This window comes from Rhinopithecus roxellana, chromosome 20, assembly GCF_007565055.1.
Source record: "Rhinopithecus roxellana isolate Shanxi Qingling chromosome 20, ASM756505v1, whole genome shotgun sequence".
NCBI classification, from domain to species: domain Eukaryota; kingdom Metazoa; phylum Chordata; class Mammalia; order Primates; family Cercopithecidae; genus Rhinopithecus; species Rhinopithecus roxellana.
The window spans coordinates 42,197,643-42,213,873 of NC_044568.1; the positions used below are offsets into that span (position 1 = coordinate 42,197,643).

A 16,231-nucleotide genomic window follows, 5' to 3' on the forward strand; every position below is an offset into this window, starting at 1 on the left:
CCTTGCGCACCCTCTGGCGTTGCCTAGGTGTATCGCGCTGACCCTCCTCGTCCCATCTCTCCACGCCCCTTGGAGCAAGTGAATGTATCTCGCTCTACCCAACGCCGGGCGGAGAACTAGGCCTGGGTCTTTGCTGTCCGCTACGCATGCGCACATTACAGCGCTTGTGAAGAGGCTTGTCGCAAACCGTTTCCCCAGCAGTCAGGATGGCCGAGCGGTCTAAGGCGCTGCGTTCAGGTCGCAGTCTCCCCTGGAGGCGTGGGTTCGAATCCCACTTCTGACAGAGCTTAGTTTTTCTCATCAAGACCGCAGATTAATGAGGTTATAATGGCTTGTGTGTATCTTCTCATAACATTTTTATTCTTTCACAAAACGAGTTTTTTCTTATTAACGAGCATTTTCCTTTTTTAAAAAGAATCTCGCTCTGTCGCCCAGGCTGGAGTGCAGTGGCGGGATCCTCCCACCTCAACCTCCTCAGAAGTAGGGAGTTCAGAATCGCACCACCACGTCCTGTCGAACTTTTTCTTCCTGACAGACTTTCATTTGACTTTGGATTGTAAAATGTACGTCCCCTGTTGGGGTGGGAAGGGTGGGAGGGATCGTCTAAGATTTCTTTTAAAATACCGGAAAATATCACTTGTCAGAAGTGGGATTCGAACCCACGCCTCCAGGGGAGACTGCGACCTGAACGCAGCGCCTTAGACCGCTCGGCCATCCTGACTTTCTGGTAAAAAGGGGATCCTTTGGGGTCTGATGTAGTTCTTCTCATGCTTCAACGAAGCTCCGGACCCAGAACCCAGAAGTGGCCTCCGGGGCAGTTCTGAGTCCGGCCGACAGCTTAGGTTATCCACAACCAAACCCACCGGGTGCAGCCGAGACTCACTGCTGCTCTCAAACTGGCGCTTTCTACTGAATACACAGATAATTTAAATGGAAAATCAGTTTCCCTTACCATCAACAGAAATAAACACAATGAAAACGAAAAAACGTTGCTAAATTCTAGCCGCCTGGCCAGGCTCTGAGCCTCAAGTGTTGGTATTATTATGAACTATTACTAACACCGGTAGGATGTTTCTGGTTGTGAATGGGGCACTGGAGGAGTAGGGGGCGGGGTTTGGAGAATTATTACTGGAAGGAGGATACTCTGTAAGGTTTTTGTCATCCGCTCTTCAGGACGGGAGGCCTTGGGTTGGGAGATCCCACTCTGCAAATGATTACCTAGGGCCTCATCCAGAAAGAGTTGGCTTTTAGACCTTTATAATAAGCTGATCGAGGGGAAAAGTTGGAGATTGTTAAGCTTGGGGAAGAGAATTATTATCTGTCTACAAAAGCCTGATACACAAGGGGTTGGGATTGTGTCCGCTTGTCCTTTTTGCTCCCAGAACTGGGGCCCGAGGTGGGGGTGCAGTGGGTGGAGAGTTACAGAGGATGGGTTTGGGAGAAGAAAGAGTTTGCTGGAAAGGAAACAGGGTGACTGTATTGGTAGTGATATCCCCGTCGCTGGAGGCATTCAAGACGAGGATGGATGGTAACTTGGTGGAAATGCTGCCAAGGAGATTCAAGAGTTTCTATTGCTGCCATAACATGTAACTACAAATTTGGTAGCTTAAAATCATCCCATTTATTTATCTTACAGTTCTGGAGGTCAGAAGTCTAAAATGGACCACAGGGTTACATTCCTTCTGGAGGCCAGAAGGGAGAATCCATTTCCTTTCCTCTTCTAGCTGCTGGAGACCACCCACATTCTTTGGCTCCTCAGTCCACACCACTCCAACCTTTGCTGTGTCTTCACATCACCTTCTCTGACTCTGACCTTCCTGCCTAACCTCTTATAACAACCCTTGTGATTACACTGGGCCCGTCTGATAAACCAGGGTCATCACCTCATCTCCAAGTCCATTATTATTATTATTATTGTTATTTTGAGACGTAGTCTCACTCTGTTGCCCAGGCTGGAGTGCAGTGGCACGAACTCGGCTCACTGCAACCTCCGACTCCTTGGGTTCAAGCAATTCTCCTGCCTCAGCCTCAGTCTCCCGAGTAGCTGGGACTACAGGCACACACCACCACGCCCGGCTAATTTTTGTATTTTTAGTAGAGACAGGATTTCGCCATGTTGACCAGACTGGTTTTGAACTCGTGACCTCAAGTGATCTACCCGCTTCCCAAAGTGCTGGGATTACAGGCGTGAGCCACTACGCCCAGCCCAAAGCCTTAATTTAACCACAGCTGCAAACTCTCTTTTAACCATTTAAAGTAACAGAGGCACAGGTTCCAGGGATTAGGATATGGTGAGGAGACTCATTCTTCTAACAGTGACCTAAAGCACAATTTGATTTGGAAGATTCCATCCAGGGGTAATTTTCTGTAATATCTTTGGTCTGAGACCAACTTTCCCTACCACTTCGCTGTTCAGTCTCCCAAAAACTGCTCTGAGTTCACCTCCTCCTTCATCACAAACCTGGCTGGTGGATCCCAGAGGCCCCTGCTAAACCTTGAACAGGTTGAGAAGTACTGCGTTTGAATTCCTGCTGCGTGACCTTGGGTAGATGACTTCACCTCTCTGAGCCATATAGGAAGGAAGAGAGGAGTAGAGGCGGGGGTCCCTAACCCCATACCGGTCGGTGACCTGTTAGGAACCAGTGGCATAGCAGGAGGTGAGCCACAGGCAAGCTAAGGAAGTTGCATCTGTATTTACAGCCACTCCCCATCGCTTGCATTATTGCCTGAGGTCTGCCTCCTGTCAGATTCGGGCAGCATTAGATTCTCATAGCAGCGTGAACCCTATTGTGAATTGTGCATTCAAGGGATTAGGTTGTGCACTCTTTATGAGAATCTAACGTCTGATGATCTCCCATCACCTCCAGAAAGGACCATCGAGTTGCAGGAGAACAAACTCAGGCCTCCCACTGATTCTACAATATGGTGAGTTCTATAATTATTTTATTATATATTACAATGTTATAATAATAGAAATAAAGTGCATTATGAACGTAATGTGCTTGAATCATCCCAAAACCACCCTCCTAACCCACCCCTACCTCCCTGGGAAAAATAGTCTTCCACAGAACCAGTGCCAGTTCCTGGCACCAAAAATGCTGGGGACCACTGAGTTAGGGGGACTGTAACGCCATCCATCGGTTTCTTTGGGTGTAAAAGACCCAGCTTGCCCTCGTTTTGGCAAAAAAGGGAGATTTTTTTTTTTTTTTTTTTTTTTTTTTTTGAGAAGGAGTCTCACTCTGTCACCCAGGCTGGAGTGCAGTGGCCAGATCTCAGCTCACTGCAAACTCCGCCTCCCGGGTTTACGCCATTCTCCTGCCTCAGCCTCCCGAGTAGCTGGGACTACAGGCGCCCGCCACCTCGCCCGGCTAGTTTTTTGTATTTTTTTAGTAGAGACGGGGTTTCACCGTGTTAGCCAGGATAGTCTCGATCTCCTGACCTCGTGATCCGCCCGCCTCGGCCTCCCAAAGTGCTGGGATTACAGGCTTGAGCCACCGCGCCCGGCCGGCAAAAAAAGGGAGATTTGTTGGCTCATGAGACAGAAGGTGGGGTGGGCAGGCAGGCTGCTGGATCTCAGGGGCCCCAGGAAGTGAGGGACTAGAACTTCTCCCACCTGTGCCCCTCTCTGCTTCTCTGGAGGCAGCTCTGGCCAGGACCTTGTCTCTGTTCAACACCAAGAGGGCCACCCTCACACTCCAGATCTTTCCACTACTGGGAAACCTTCCCTGCTCACTCCCATAAATCGAGTTGTCTGGCACAGTGTCTCCCAGCTGCCTGGGTCTCCATCCAAGCATATTATCTGGGTAATCCTTTGTTTAATGGCTCTCCCTAACAACCCCCAAAACCAAACTCTGGTCACTCTGTGGCTTGGTGATTAGCCGGAGCCCTGGGACTAGGGCCTGGCACATAATAGGGCTTGGTCCATATTTGCTGTGTAATGAAAGAAATAAATAACACAATCCTAACTTACCAAAAAAAAAAAAAAAAAAAAGAAAGAAAGAAAAAAAAGGGTTCATACCATGGAGAAATCTCAAGACAAAGATTAAGTGAAAAAAGCTAAGTAGAAACCAGAAACGGGCTGGGCACAGTGGCTCACAACTGTAATCCCAGCACTTTGGGAGGCTGAGGCAGGTGGATCACTTGAGGTCAGGAGTTTGAGACCAGTCTGGCTAACATGGTGAAATCCCCTCTCGAATGAAAATACAAAAATTAGCCAGGCATGGTGGCGCATGCCTATAATCCCAGCTACTCAGGAGGCTGAGGCAGGAGAATCGCTTGAACCCAGAAGGCAGAGGTTGCAAGGAACAAAGATTGTGCCACTGAACTCCAGCCTGGGCAGCAGAGTGAGACTCCATCTCAAAAAGTAAAAAATAAATGCATAAATACAATCTTACCAGGTGATCAAGGTCAACGTCAACAGTGATAGGTTCCATTGATAGCAGGTACCCTTGAGTGGCACTTTACCTCTGTAGCCTTCCTTCCAAAAATGCATTACTCTAAGTCTAATCATGAGAAAATAATATCGGACAAATCTCAGTTGAGGAACATCCTACAAAACCCCTGACCAGGACCGCGTACGGTGGCTCACATCTGTAATCCCAGCGCTTTGGGAGGCTGAGGCGGGTGGATCACGAGGTCGGGAGTTTGAGACCAGCCTGACCAACATGGTGAAACCCTGTCTCTACTAAAAACACAAAAATTAGCTGGGCATGGTGGCGCGTGCCTGTAGTCCCAGCTACTCGGGAGGCTGAGGCAGGAGAATGACTTGAACACGAGAGGCGGAGGTTGCAGTGAGCTGAGATCACGCCACTGCACTCCAGCCTGGGTGACAGAGTGAGACTCTGTCTCAAAACAAAACAAAAACAAATTAAAAAAAAAAACAACCCTGACCAGTACTCCTCAAAATGATCAAGGTCATCCAAAACAAGGAAGGTCTGAGAAACTGTCACAGCCAAGCAGAGTCTACAGGCACAGGATGACTAAATGTACTGTGGTAACCGGGTTGGGATCCTGGAAACAGAAAAACCACATTAGGGGAAAACTGGAAAACTCTGAATAAGTATTTAATAACAATGTAGCAATATTGGCTCATTAGTTGTGACACAAATGTAGCCTGGGCAACATAGTGACACCCGACTCTAAAAAAAAAAAAAAACAAAAATAGCCAGGCAAGGTGGCTCACACCTGGGGTCTCAGTTACTTGGGAAGCTGAGGTCATTTGAGCCCAGGAGTTTGAGGTTGCAGTGAGTTATGGTCATGCCACTGGACTCCAGCCTGGGTGACAGAAGGAAGCCCTATCTTTAAAATAAAAAAAAAAAAAGAACAATTTTGCTCTTCAAAATTAGCATGGCTTTGTCACCCAGGTTGGAGGGCAGTGGCGCAATCTCGGCTCACTGCAACCTCCACCTCATGGGCTCAAGTGATCCTCCCACTTCGGCCTCCCAAGTAGCTGGGATTACAGGCACGCCACCATGACTGGCTAATTTTTGTATTTTTTTGGTAGAGACAGGGTTTCACCATGTTGGCCACACTGATCTCAGACTCCTGGGCTCAAGCGATCAGCCCACCTGGGCCTCCCAAAGTGCTGGGATTACAGGTGTGAGCCACCACCCAGTCGAAAACACTGTTAAAAAGTAAAAGACAAGTCACAGACTGGGAGAAAATATTTGCAAGTTTTTTTAAAATCAGATATATCTGATAAAGCACTTGCATCCAGTTATATCTCAATTATAAGGAGACAACCCAATATTAAAATGGGCAAAAACTTTAAATAGACACTTCAGCAAAGAAGCTATATGAATGTCTAACAACCACATGAAAAGATGCCCAACGTTGTTAGTTATTATGGAAATAAACTAAAGCCACAATGAGACACTACTGCACACCTATTAAAATGGCTTTTTTAAAAAACTGGCAATACTAAGTATTAGCAAGGATGAGAGGCTACTGCTAGAAGTCTCTAATATATTGCCAATGGGAATGTAAAATGGTGAGGCCACTTTGGAAAACGTTTTTTTTTTGTTTTTTGTTTTTTTTTTTTTTTTGAGACAGAGTCTCCTTCTGTTGCCCAGGCTGGAGTGCAATGGTGCAATCCCGGCTCACTGCACCCTCCGCCTCCCAGGTTCAAGTGACCCTCCTGCCTCAGCCTCCTGAGTAGCTGAGATTACAGGTGCCCGCCACCACGCCCAGCGAATTTTTGTATTTTTAGTAGAAACAGGGTTTTGCCATGTTGGCCAGGCTGGTCTCAAACTCCTGACCTCAAGTGATCCACCTACCTTGGCCTACTGAAGTGCTAGTATTATAGGTGTGAGCCACCACACCTGGCCAAACATTGATTCTTTTTCTTTTTTTTTTTTGAGACCCAGGTTGGAGTGCAGTGGCACGATCTCGGCTCACTGCAAGCTCCGCCTCCTGGGTTCATGCCATTTTCCTGCCTCAGCCTCCCAAGTAGCTGGGACTACAGGTGCCCACCACCACACCCGGCTGATTTTTGTATTTTTAGTAGAGACGTGGTTTCACTGTGTTAGCCAGGATGGTCTCGATCTCGTGGCCTCGTGATCCGCCTGCTTCGGCCTCCCAAAGTGCTGGATTACAGGCGTGAGCCACCGCGCCCAGCCACTGGAAAATGCAATATCTTTTTAAAAATATTATTTGGCTGGGCAAGGTGGTTCACACCTGTAATCCCAGCACTTTGGGAGGTCAAGGTGGGTTGATCACCTGAGGTCAGGAGTTCGAGACCAGCCTGGCCAACAAGGTGAAACCCCCCCCCCCCGTCTTTCCTAAAAATACAAAAATTAGCCAGGCATGGTGGCACACACCTGTAGTCCCAGCTACTTGGGAAGCTGAGGTGGGAGAATCCCTTGAATCCAGGAGGCAGAGGATGCAGTGAGCTGGGACCACGCCACTACACTCCAGCCTGGGCGATAGAGACTCCATCTCAAATATATATATATATATATTTGAGAAATTATATACACACACACACACATACACACACATATATATATAATTATTTTATTTTGCTTTTGAAAAAATAGAGACAGAGTCTCACTCTGTTGCCCAGGCTGTGTCGAACTTCTAGCCTCAAATCATGCCCTCACCATCACTGGCCTCCGCCTCCCAGAGTGTTGGGATTGGGATTATAGGCACAAACCATCACACCCAGCCTGTTTCAAGTAAAACAAGTTGACCGGGCTGAGCTTGGTGGATCACACCTATAATCCCAGCACTTTGGGAGGCCGAGGGGAGCAAATCACTGAGCCCTGGAGTTCAAGACCAATCTGGGTAACACAGGGAGACCCTGTCTCTACTAAAAATACAAAAAGTAGCTGGGTGTGGTGGTGCAGCCCTGTAGTCCCAACTACTTGGGAAGCCAAGGCAGGAGAATCGCTTGAACCCCAGCGGGGGCGAAGGTTGCAGTGAGCTGAGATCGCACCACTGCACTCCAGCCTAGGGGACAGACTCCGTCTCAGAAAAAAAAAAAAAAAAAAGAAAGAAAGAAAGAAAAGAAAGAAAAGCATAAACAAGGTGGCTGAGTGACACTGCTCACACAATGACAGAGTTCAGGGGTTTCCCCAAACCATCCTTCGGTTCACCATCCTTCGGTTCCATAATCAGCCAGGACTCACGGAACTCACTGAAAGCTGTATAACCACAGCTGCAGTTTATTACAGCTGAAGGATACAAATTAAAACCAGCCGAGGGAAATGGTGTATAGGGAGGGGCCAGGAAAGTTCCAAACCTGGAACCTCCATTATCCTCTCCCTGTGGAATCAGGGACAGCGTTACTTTCCCAGCATCAATGTGTGACAATACGCAGACTATTGCCACCCTAGTAAACTCACTGTCTTGGTTTCTAGAGTCTTCATTGAGGTCCCATCATGCAGGCAGGGTTGATTGCCCGGGCAGCAAATCTCAGACTCCAGCTCTTCCTAAGGTCCAGCTATGTGGGTCCATATCTTGCATCCCAAAGCCTCCACCCTAAGCCACACTGTTTGGTGACCTGCTGCAGCCAGACCCCATGCTAAACCACATTGTTAGACTATCGGGTGTGGCCAGCTCCACCCTAAACAATGGCTATCAGATATGATATTCCAAGGGTTTGGAGGTCAACACCCAGATACTGAGCACAAAAGCTAGATCTTGCCGGGTGGGTGGTTCACGCCTATAATCCCAGCACTTTGGAAAGCCACGGCAGGCAGATAACGAGGTCAGGAGATTGAGACGATCCTGGCTAACACAGTGAAAACCCGTCTCTACTAAAAATACAAAAAATTAGCCAGGCATGGTGGCGGGTGCCTATAGTCCCAGGCAGGAGAAAGGCTTGAACCCAGGAGGCGGAGCTTGCAGTGAGCCAAGATCACACTACTGCACTCGAGCCTTGAGCCTGGGCGACAGAGAGAGACTCCGTCTCAGGAAAAAAAAAAAAAAAAAAAAGCCCTCAAAACTAACTAGGAAATGGGGAGATGTAGCTCAAAGGGTACAGAGTGGCAAACATGTAGGATGAAGAAGTGGAAAGATCTAATGCACAGTATGAGGGTTATAGTTTTTTTGTTTATTTTTTTTCTTTTTTGAGATGGAGTCTCACTCTATCGCCCAGGCTGGAGTACAGTGGCAGGATCTCGGCTCACTGCAAGCTCTGCCTCCCGGGTTCACGCCATTCTCCTGTCTCAGCCTCCCGAGTAGCTGGGACTACAGGTGCCCGCCACCACGCCCAGCTAATTTTTTGTATTTTTAGTAGAGACGGGGTTTCACCGTGTTAGCCAGGATGGTCTCGATCTCCTGACCTCATGATCCACCCGCCTCGGCCTCCCAAAGTGCTGGGATTACAGGCGTGAGCCACCGCGCGCCCGGCCGAGGGTTATAGTTAATAACATTGTGTTGTATTCAGGATCTTTGCTAAATGAGTAGATTATAGCTGCTCTTGCCACAGGGAGGAAAATGGGTAGCCATGTGAGATGATGGATATGTTAGTTTGTTTCACTACAGTAACCATTTTACTGTATATGTATCTTATAACATATTGTATATCTTATATATACACAATAAAATGCATTAAAAAAAAAAAACAGGAGCCACTCCCACAGCACCAAGCATACGGCCAGTTGGAAAAGTACTCAATCAATATTCGTTGACTGCAATCAGCAACTCATGGAAGTTGGCTTCTGGAAGCTGTTAGATGAACCCCCACGGGAACCTTTCTGTGAATTTCTTAAAATTGTAAATCAGGCAGGGCGTAATGGCTCATGTCTGTGCTCTCAGCTCTTTGGGAGGCCAAGGCAGGATGATTCCCTGAGGCCAGGAGTTCGAGACCATCCTGGGCAATACAGCGAGACCCCCCCCCCCGTCTCTACAAAAAATAAAAAAATTAGGGCGCCAAGGTGGGCGGATCACGAGGTCAGGAGATCAAGACCATCCTGGCTAACACGGTGAAACCCTGTCTCTACTGAAAATACAAAAAATTAGCCAGGCATGGTGGTGGGCGCCTATAGTCCCAGCTACTCTGGAGCCTGAGGCAGGAGAATCGCTTGAACCTGGGAGGCGGAAGTTGCAGTGAGCTGAGATAGCGCCATTGCACTTCAGCCTGGGTGACAGAGCGAGACTCCATCTCAAAAACAAATAGTAAAAATAAATTAAAAATAAAAATAAAATAAAATAATTAACTGGGTGTGGTGGTGCATGCCTATAGTCCTAGCTACTGGGGAAGTTAAACTGGGAGGATTGCTCGAGCCCAGGAGGTCAAGACTGCAGTGAGACATGATCACACGATTGCACTCCAGCCTAGGCATCAGAGTGAGACCCTGTCTCAACAACAATTGTCGTTTTTTTGTTTTTGGTTTTTTTGAGACGGAGTTTCGTTCTTGTTGCCCGGGCTGGAGTGCAATGGTGCAGTCTTAGCTCACTGCAACCTCCCCCTCCCAGGTTCAAGTGATTCTCCTGCCTCAGCCTCCCAAGTAGCTGGGATTACAGGCATGCACCACCACACCCGGCTATTTTTTTTCTATTAGTAGAGACAGGGTTTCACCAGGTTGGCCAGGCTGGTCTCAAACTCCTGAGCTCAAAGCAATTACCCCCCGCCTCAGCCTCCCAAAGTGCTGGGATTACAGGTGTGAGTCACCGCACCCGGCTACAACAACAACTGTAAATCTAATAGTGTAAATCCTTCAGTGGTTTAAGACCCAGGTGATCTGACCCTTGGCTGCCTCTTGAACCTCATCTCTCCCTGTCTTCCCAACTCTTAGTCTTCTGTCCTTCCTCAAAGATCTCAAAGTCTTCCCTGACTCAGGGCCTTTGCACAGAAGGTAGTTTTCCCTGCCTGCAATGTTATTCTCCTGTCTGATTCTTGTTCATCCTCCATGTCTCTGCTAAAATGTTTAGACCTTCCTTGACCCAGTTATCTAAATGACAACCCCCAATCCTCAGAATTACTCTCTCCCCTGGCATCCTGCTCTTTTTCTGTGGTGGCATCATCACTATTGGTGAGTTGCTATTTCTTGGTGGGTTTGTACATCTAGACTGTCTCCCCCACTAGTCTCCTTGAAGGTGGGGGCCCTCATCACAGCTCACAGCTCTGTACCCAGGGCCTGGGACTCCCAAGGCACACACTAACCATCTGCTTCGTGCTGAACCCCTACTGCTGAGTAGCTGAGTAGCTGGGACCACAGCTGGGCAGGCCCAGTACCCAGTGGGGATTTGGTCAGAATAGGGAACATTGTAGAACTGAAGAAAACTGAGGCAAGACATGTACTGCAGGTATCCTGTGTGGAGATGGCTACTCAGAGCCTGGGAAGGGGAGGCCAGTCCTGGCCGTAGACAGGCTGTCTGTCCCCCAACCCCATCCTAAGAATCCAGGACCCCATGGCGCCAGAGGAGACTGTGGGTGGGCAGCTGGTTCCAGTCTGGGGACAGGTTCCTTCCCACTATTTCTGACTAGGGGTCGACTGAAGTTTGTTTGGAAGAAAATGTCAAAGTGAAAAACAGTGGAGTGATTCAGTCTTGCTTGCTGCCATTTGAAAGGAATGAAAGTGGGATTAACAAAAAAACACACACACACACACACACAAAATCCAAACCAAAACCAAAACAAAAACACCCTACTGTTTTAGAATCTGCCTCAGAAACAATAATCTTTTTGTTTTCTGTGTCATAATAAAATTAAGGGCTCACCCGAGCTTTGTTCTGCACTTGGACTGGTCTGCAGAGAGGCTGGTCTCTCAGTAACAATTTTGCAGCTACCAAGAAGCACTTCTCATTTCCAGAGTACCTACTGCAAGTGGGGTGCTGGGACAGGGGAAGGGTCTCAGGTGCATTGAGGGGAAGGGGTTGAACATCCTGTTGAGTGAGTAAAGGGTTAAGTCAGCATCAACCAATGATATTTTTAAAGTGTTCATCAGAGCTTGTCTCTCACCTGATTAAAACACTCCAGGCCTTGGCCGGGCGCGGTGGCTCACGCCTATAATCCCAGCACTTTGGAAGGCCAAAGCAGGCAGATCACGAGGTCAGGAGATCGAGACCATCCTGGCTAACACGGAAACCCCATCTCTACTAAAAATACAAAAAATTAGCCAGGCGTGGTGGCGGGTGCCTGTAGTCCCAGCTACTCTGGAGGCTGAGGCTAAGGCTGAGGCAGGAGAATGGCGTGAACCCGGAAGGCAGAGCTTGCAGTAAGCCAAGATCGTGCCACTGCACTCCAGCATGGGCGACAGAGCGAGACTCCATCTAAAAAAACAAAACAAAACAAAACACTCCAGGCCTTAAAATAAAATGTTAGCCCTTCTCCATCATTGCGGTAGGCTGTATAACGGCCACTAAAAGATATAAGTGGCTTATGCACTTTGGGAGGTCAAGGCAGGAGGATTGCCTGAACTCAAGTTCGAGACCAGCTGGGCATCATGGTGAAACCCAGTCTTTACAAAAAATACAAAAAATAGCCAGTCATGGTGGCTCAAGGACCTGTGGTTCCAGCTATTCAGGAGGCTGAGGCAGGAGGATTGCCTGAACCATGGAGGCGGAAGGTGTAGTGAGCCGAGATGGCACCACTGCACTCCAGCCTGGGCAACAGAGTGAGACCCTGTCTCAAACAAACAAACGAACAAAACAGATCCTAATTCTTGGAACCTGTCCATCTTACCTTATAAAGTAATAAGGTCTTTACAGATTAAGTGATTACATTAAGATTCCTTTTCTTTTTTTTTTTCTTTTGAAACAGGATCTTGCTCTGTCACCTTGCAGAGTGCAAAAACATGCAGAGGCAAAAACATGACTCACTGTAGCCTCAACCTCCTGGGGCTTAAGCAATCCTCCTACCTCAGCCTCCTGAGTAGCTGGGACCACAGGTGTGCACCACCACACCCGGTCAATTTTTTTTTTTTTTTTCTAGAGACGGGGTCTTTGCTATGTTGCCCAGGCTGGTCTCGAACTCCTGAGCCAAACCCATCCTCCTGTCTTGGCCTCCCAAAGTGCTAGGTTTACAGGCATGAGCCACCACGCCCAGTCTCAAATTAAGATTCTTTATTTGGGGAAGACTATCCTGGAGTATCTATCTGGGTGGCCCTAACCCAATCATAAGTGTCCTTATAAGAGAGGCAGACAAAGATGTTATACATACAGAAGAGGAGGAGGCCATGTGAAGTAGGAGGCAGAGACACGGCCAATGCAGTCATAGGTTGAGGAATGCCAGCAGCCCCCACCAGGGTTGGAAGAACAAGGATGGGATTCTCCTCTAGACCCTGCAAAGGGAGCATGACCCTTGGGACAACTGATTTTGGCTCTTCCCAAATTTTGGAAGATTTTGGCTCAGTGAAGCTGATTTCAGACTTCTGGCCTCCAGAACTATGGGAGAGTAAATTTCTGGTTTTTCTTTTCTTTTCTTCCCTTCCCTTCCCTTCCCTTCCCTTCCCTTCCCTTCCCTTCCCCTCCCCTCCCCTCCCCTCCCCTCCCCTCCCCTCCCCTCCCCTCCCTTCCCTTTCTTTCTTTTTTTTTGAGACAATTTCACTCTCGTTGCCAAAGCTGGAGTGCAATGGCTCGATCTCGGCTCACTGCAACCTCTGCCTCCCAGGTTCAAGTGATTCTCCTGCCTCAGCCTCCTCCCAAGTAGCTGGGATTACAGGCATGCACCACCATGCCCAACTAATTTTTTGTATTTGTAGTAGAAACAGGGTTTCGCCATGTTGGCCAGGCTGGTCTCTAACTCCTGACCTCAGGTGATCTGCCTGCCTCAGCCTCCCAAAGTGCTGGGATTACACGCGTGAGCCACCATGCCTGGCCACATTTCTGTTGTTTTAAGTCACCAAGTTCATGGCAACTTATAGCAGCCACAGGGCACTAATACAACCCTCTAAATAGCCCTGTGTGAACCGGCCCTGGCCCATGTTGCCAATCTCACCCTTACTCACTTGGCTCTAGCCCCACCAAGGACCTTTCCCTGTTCTCAAAACTGGTCCAGCCTCAGGGCTCCTGCACTTATTAAATTCTTCCCCCAGATTTCCCAAGGCTAGCCCCTACTCATGATTTGGGTCTCTGCATAAATGTCACCTCTTCCCACAGGTCTTTCTTGACCACCTTAACCCAGAAATCACCTGTGGGTGACTCTGTGTCACATTCCCCCATTTTACTTTAGTCACAGAATTTGTCACTATCTGAAAGTATTATTCCTCCCTGGTTTATTACTTCTCATCCCCATCAGACAGTGGGATCCAACGACTGAAATCCTGTCATTTGTGGCAACACAGATGAACCTGGAGGACATCATGAGAGTAAAATAAGCCATGCATAGAAAGACAAACACCACATGGTCTCTCGTATATGTGGAATGAAATAAAGAAGTTGATCTCGGCCAGGTGCAGTGGCTCATGCCTATAATCCCAGCACTTTGGGAGGCCGAGGCGGGCGGATCACCTGATTTCAGGAGTTTGAGACCAGTCTGGCGAGCATGGTGAAACCCCGCCTCTACTAAAATTACAAAAAAATGAGCTGGGTGTGCTGGTGGGCGCCTGTTATCCCAGCTACTCAGAAGGCTGAGGCAAGAGAATCGCTTGAACCTGGGAGGCGGAGGTTGCAGTGAGCCGAGGTCGCGCCACTGCACTCCAGCCTGGGCAACAAGAGCAAAACGCCATCTCAAATAAATAAATAAATAAATAAATAAATAAATAAATAAATAAATAAATAAATAAATTGATCTCATAGTAGAGTAGAATAGTGGTTACAGGAGGCTGGGGTGTAGCAGGAGGATAGAGACAGGTTGGTTAACAGGTACAAAGTTACAGTTAGGACTGGGCATGGTGGCTCACACTTGTAATTCCAGCACTTTGGGAGGTCAAGGCAGGTGGATCACTTGAGGCCAGGAGTGTGAAACCAGTCTGGGCAACATAGTGAGACCCCATCTCTACAAAAAATTTTTAAAAACTTAGTTGGGACTGGGCTCGGTGGCTTACGCCTGTAATCCCACCACTTTGGGAGGCCGAGATGGGCAGATCACGAGGTCAGGAGTTCAAGACCAGCCTGGCCAACATGGTGAAACCCAGTCTCTACTACAGATACAAAAAGTTAGCCGGGCATGGTGGCTCAAGCCTGTAATTCCAGCAAGACTCCATCTCAAAAAAAAAAAAAAAAAAAAAAATTAGCTGGACTCGGTGGTGTGCACCTGTAGTCTTAGCTACTAGGGAGGCTGAGGTGAGAAGATCGCTTGAGCCTGGGGGTTGGAGGCTGCAGTAAGCTATGATCATGCCACTGCCCTCCAGCCTGGGTGACAGAGTGAGACCTCACCTCAAAATAAATAAAAGTGAAAAGTAAAAAATACCAATATTGCACTTTTCTTTTTTTTTTTTTTTAGATGGAGTCCTGTTCTGTCACCCAGGCTGGAGCACAGTGGCACGATCTCGGCTCACTGCAACCTCCCCAGGTTCAAGTGATTCTCCTGCCTCAGCCTCCCGAGTAGCTGGGACTACAGGCACCCGCCATCATGCCTGGCTAAATTTTTATATTTTTGTTTTTGAGACGGAGTCTCACTCTGTCGCCCAGGCTGGAGCGCAGTGGCCGGATCTCAGCTCACTGCAAGCTCTGCCTCCCGGGTTTACGCCATTCTCCTGCCTCAGCCTCCCGAGTAGCTAGGACTACAGGCACCCGCCACCTCGCCCGGCTAGTTTTTTGTATTTTTTTAGTAGAGACGGGGTTTCACCATGTTAGCCAGGATGGTCTCGATCTCCTGACCTCGTGATCCGCCCGTCTCGGCCTCCCAAAGTGCTGGGATTACAGGCTTGAGCCACCGCGCCCGGCCAATTTTTATATTTTTGTAGAGACAGGGTTTAGCCATGTTGGCCAGGATGGTCTCGAACTCATGACCTTTGGTGATCTGCCCACTTTGGCTTCCCAAAGTGCTGGGATTATAGGCGTGAGCCACCGCACCTGGCCCTAGTATTGTATATTTCAAAATACAGTAGCTAGAAGTGGGGATTTTGAATGTTCTCATCCCAAAGAAGCCAGAAATGTATGAGGTGATGGATATACTAAGTACCTTGATTTGATTTTTTACACAATGTACACAGGTACCAAAACATCACATGGTACCCCACATTTAGGTACAATAATAGGTTGCTGCAAAAGTAATTGCGGTTTTTGCTATTACTTTTAAATGCAAAAAACCATAATAACTTTTGCACCAACCTAATATTACATGTCAATTAAAAACAATTTTTTAAGTGGCTCTCCTTGAAGTGTGGGTATTTGGGGAAAAAAAATGTGGGAGCCAAGAAGGCCTTGTCTAGTTCGTTTCCTGCTGTATTCACAGGGCTTGGCATGTAGTGGGTGTTCAGCAAACATTGGTTGATGAATGCATGAATGACCAATCTGTGCAAACCTCTAGGCTCAAGGGGTGTGTGTGTGTGTGTGTGTGTGTATGTGTAAGGATTTTAGGGTGCATGTGTGGCAATGAAACTGTAACCTCGATATGACCTCCCACCTTCTGAGTGGCCCCTCCTTCCTCACGCGGTCAGGAACTCTCTACAGAATATTTCATTTACTTCCTACAACGCTCTGTGAGGTTAAGTTTCCTTCATATCTATATTACAGACGAGGAAACTGAGGCTCCGCGATCATCTGAGTTATATAAAATATGTTCAGAAGTGAAAACTGCATTAATAGGCAGAAAAGGACCTCCCCCTTCTCCTGCGCACCCACTGCTTACCCAGACCCTCCCCTTCCCCGAGCTGGGTCTCCTGGGATACTCTTCTATAAA

General features: G+C 48.0%; 2 non-coding genes across 2 annotated transcripts; one reads left to right on the top strand and one right to left on the bottom strand.

The window, feature by feature from the left end:
- The first annotated feature begins 200 nt into the window (after window positions 1–200).
- Window positions 201–283, top strand: TRNAL-CAG. The gene has a single exon. It is a non-coding gene; the product is annotated as a tRNA-Leu (tRNA).
- A 355-nt stretch (window positions 284–638) lies between these two features.
- On the bottom strand, window positions 639–721 carry TRNAL-CAG. The gene has a single exon. It is a non-coding gene; the product is annotated as a tRNA-Leu (tRNA).
- Window positions 722–16,231: the final 15,510 nt, after the last annotated feature.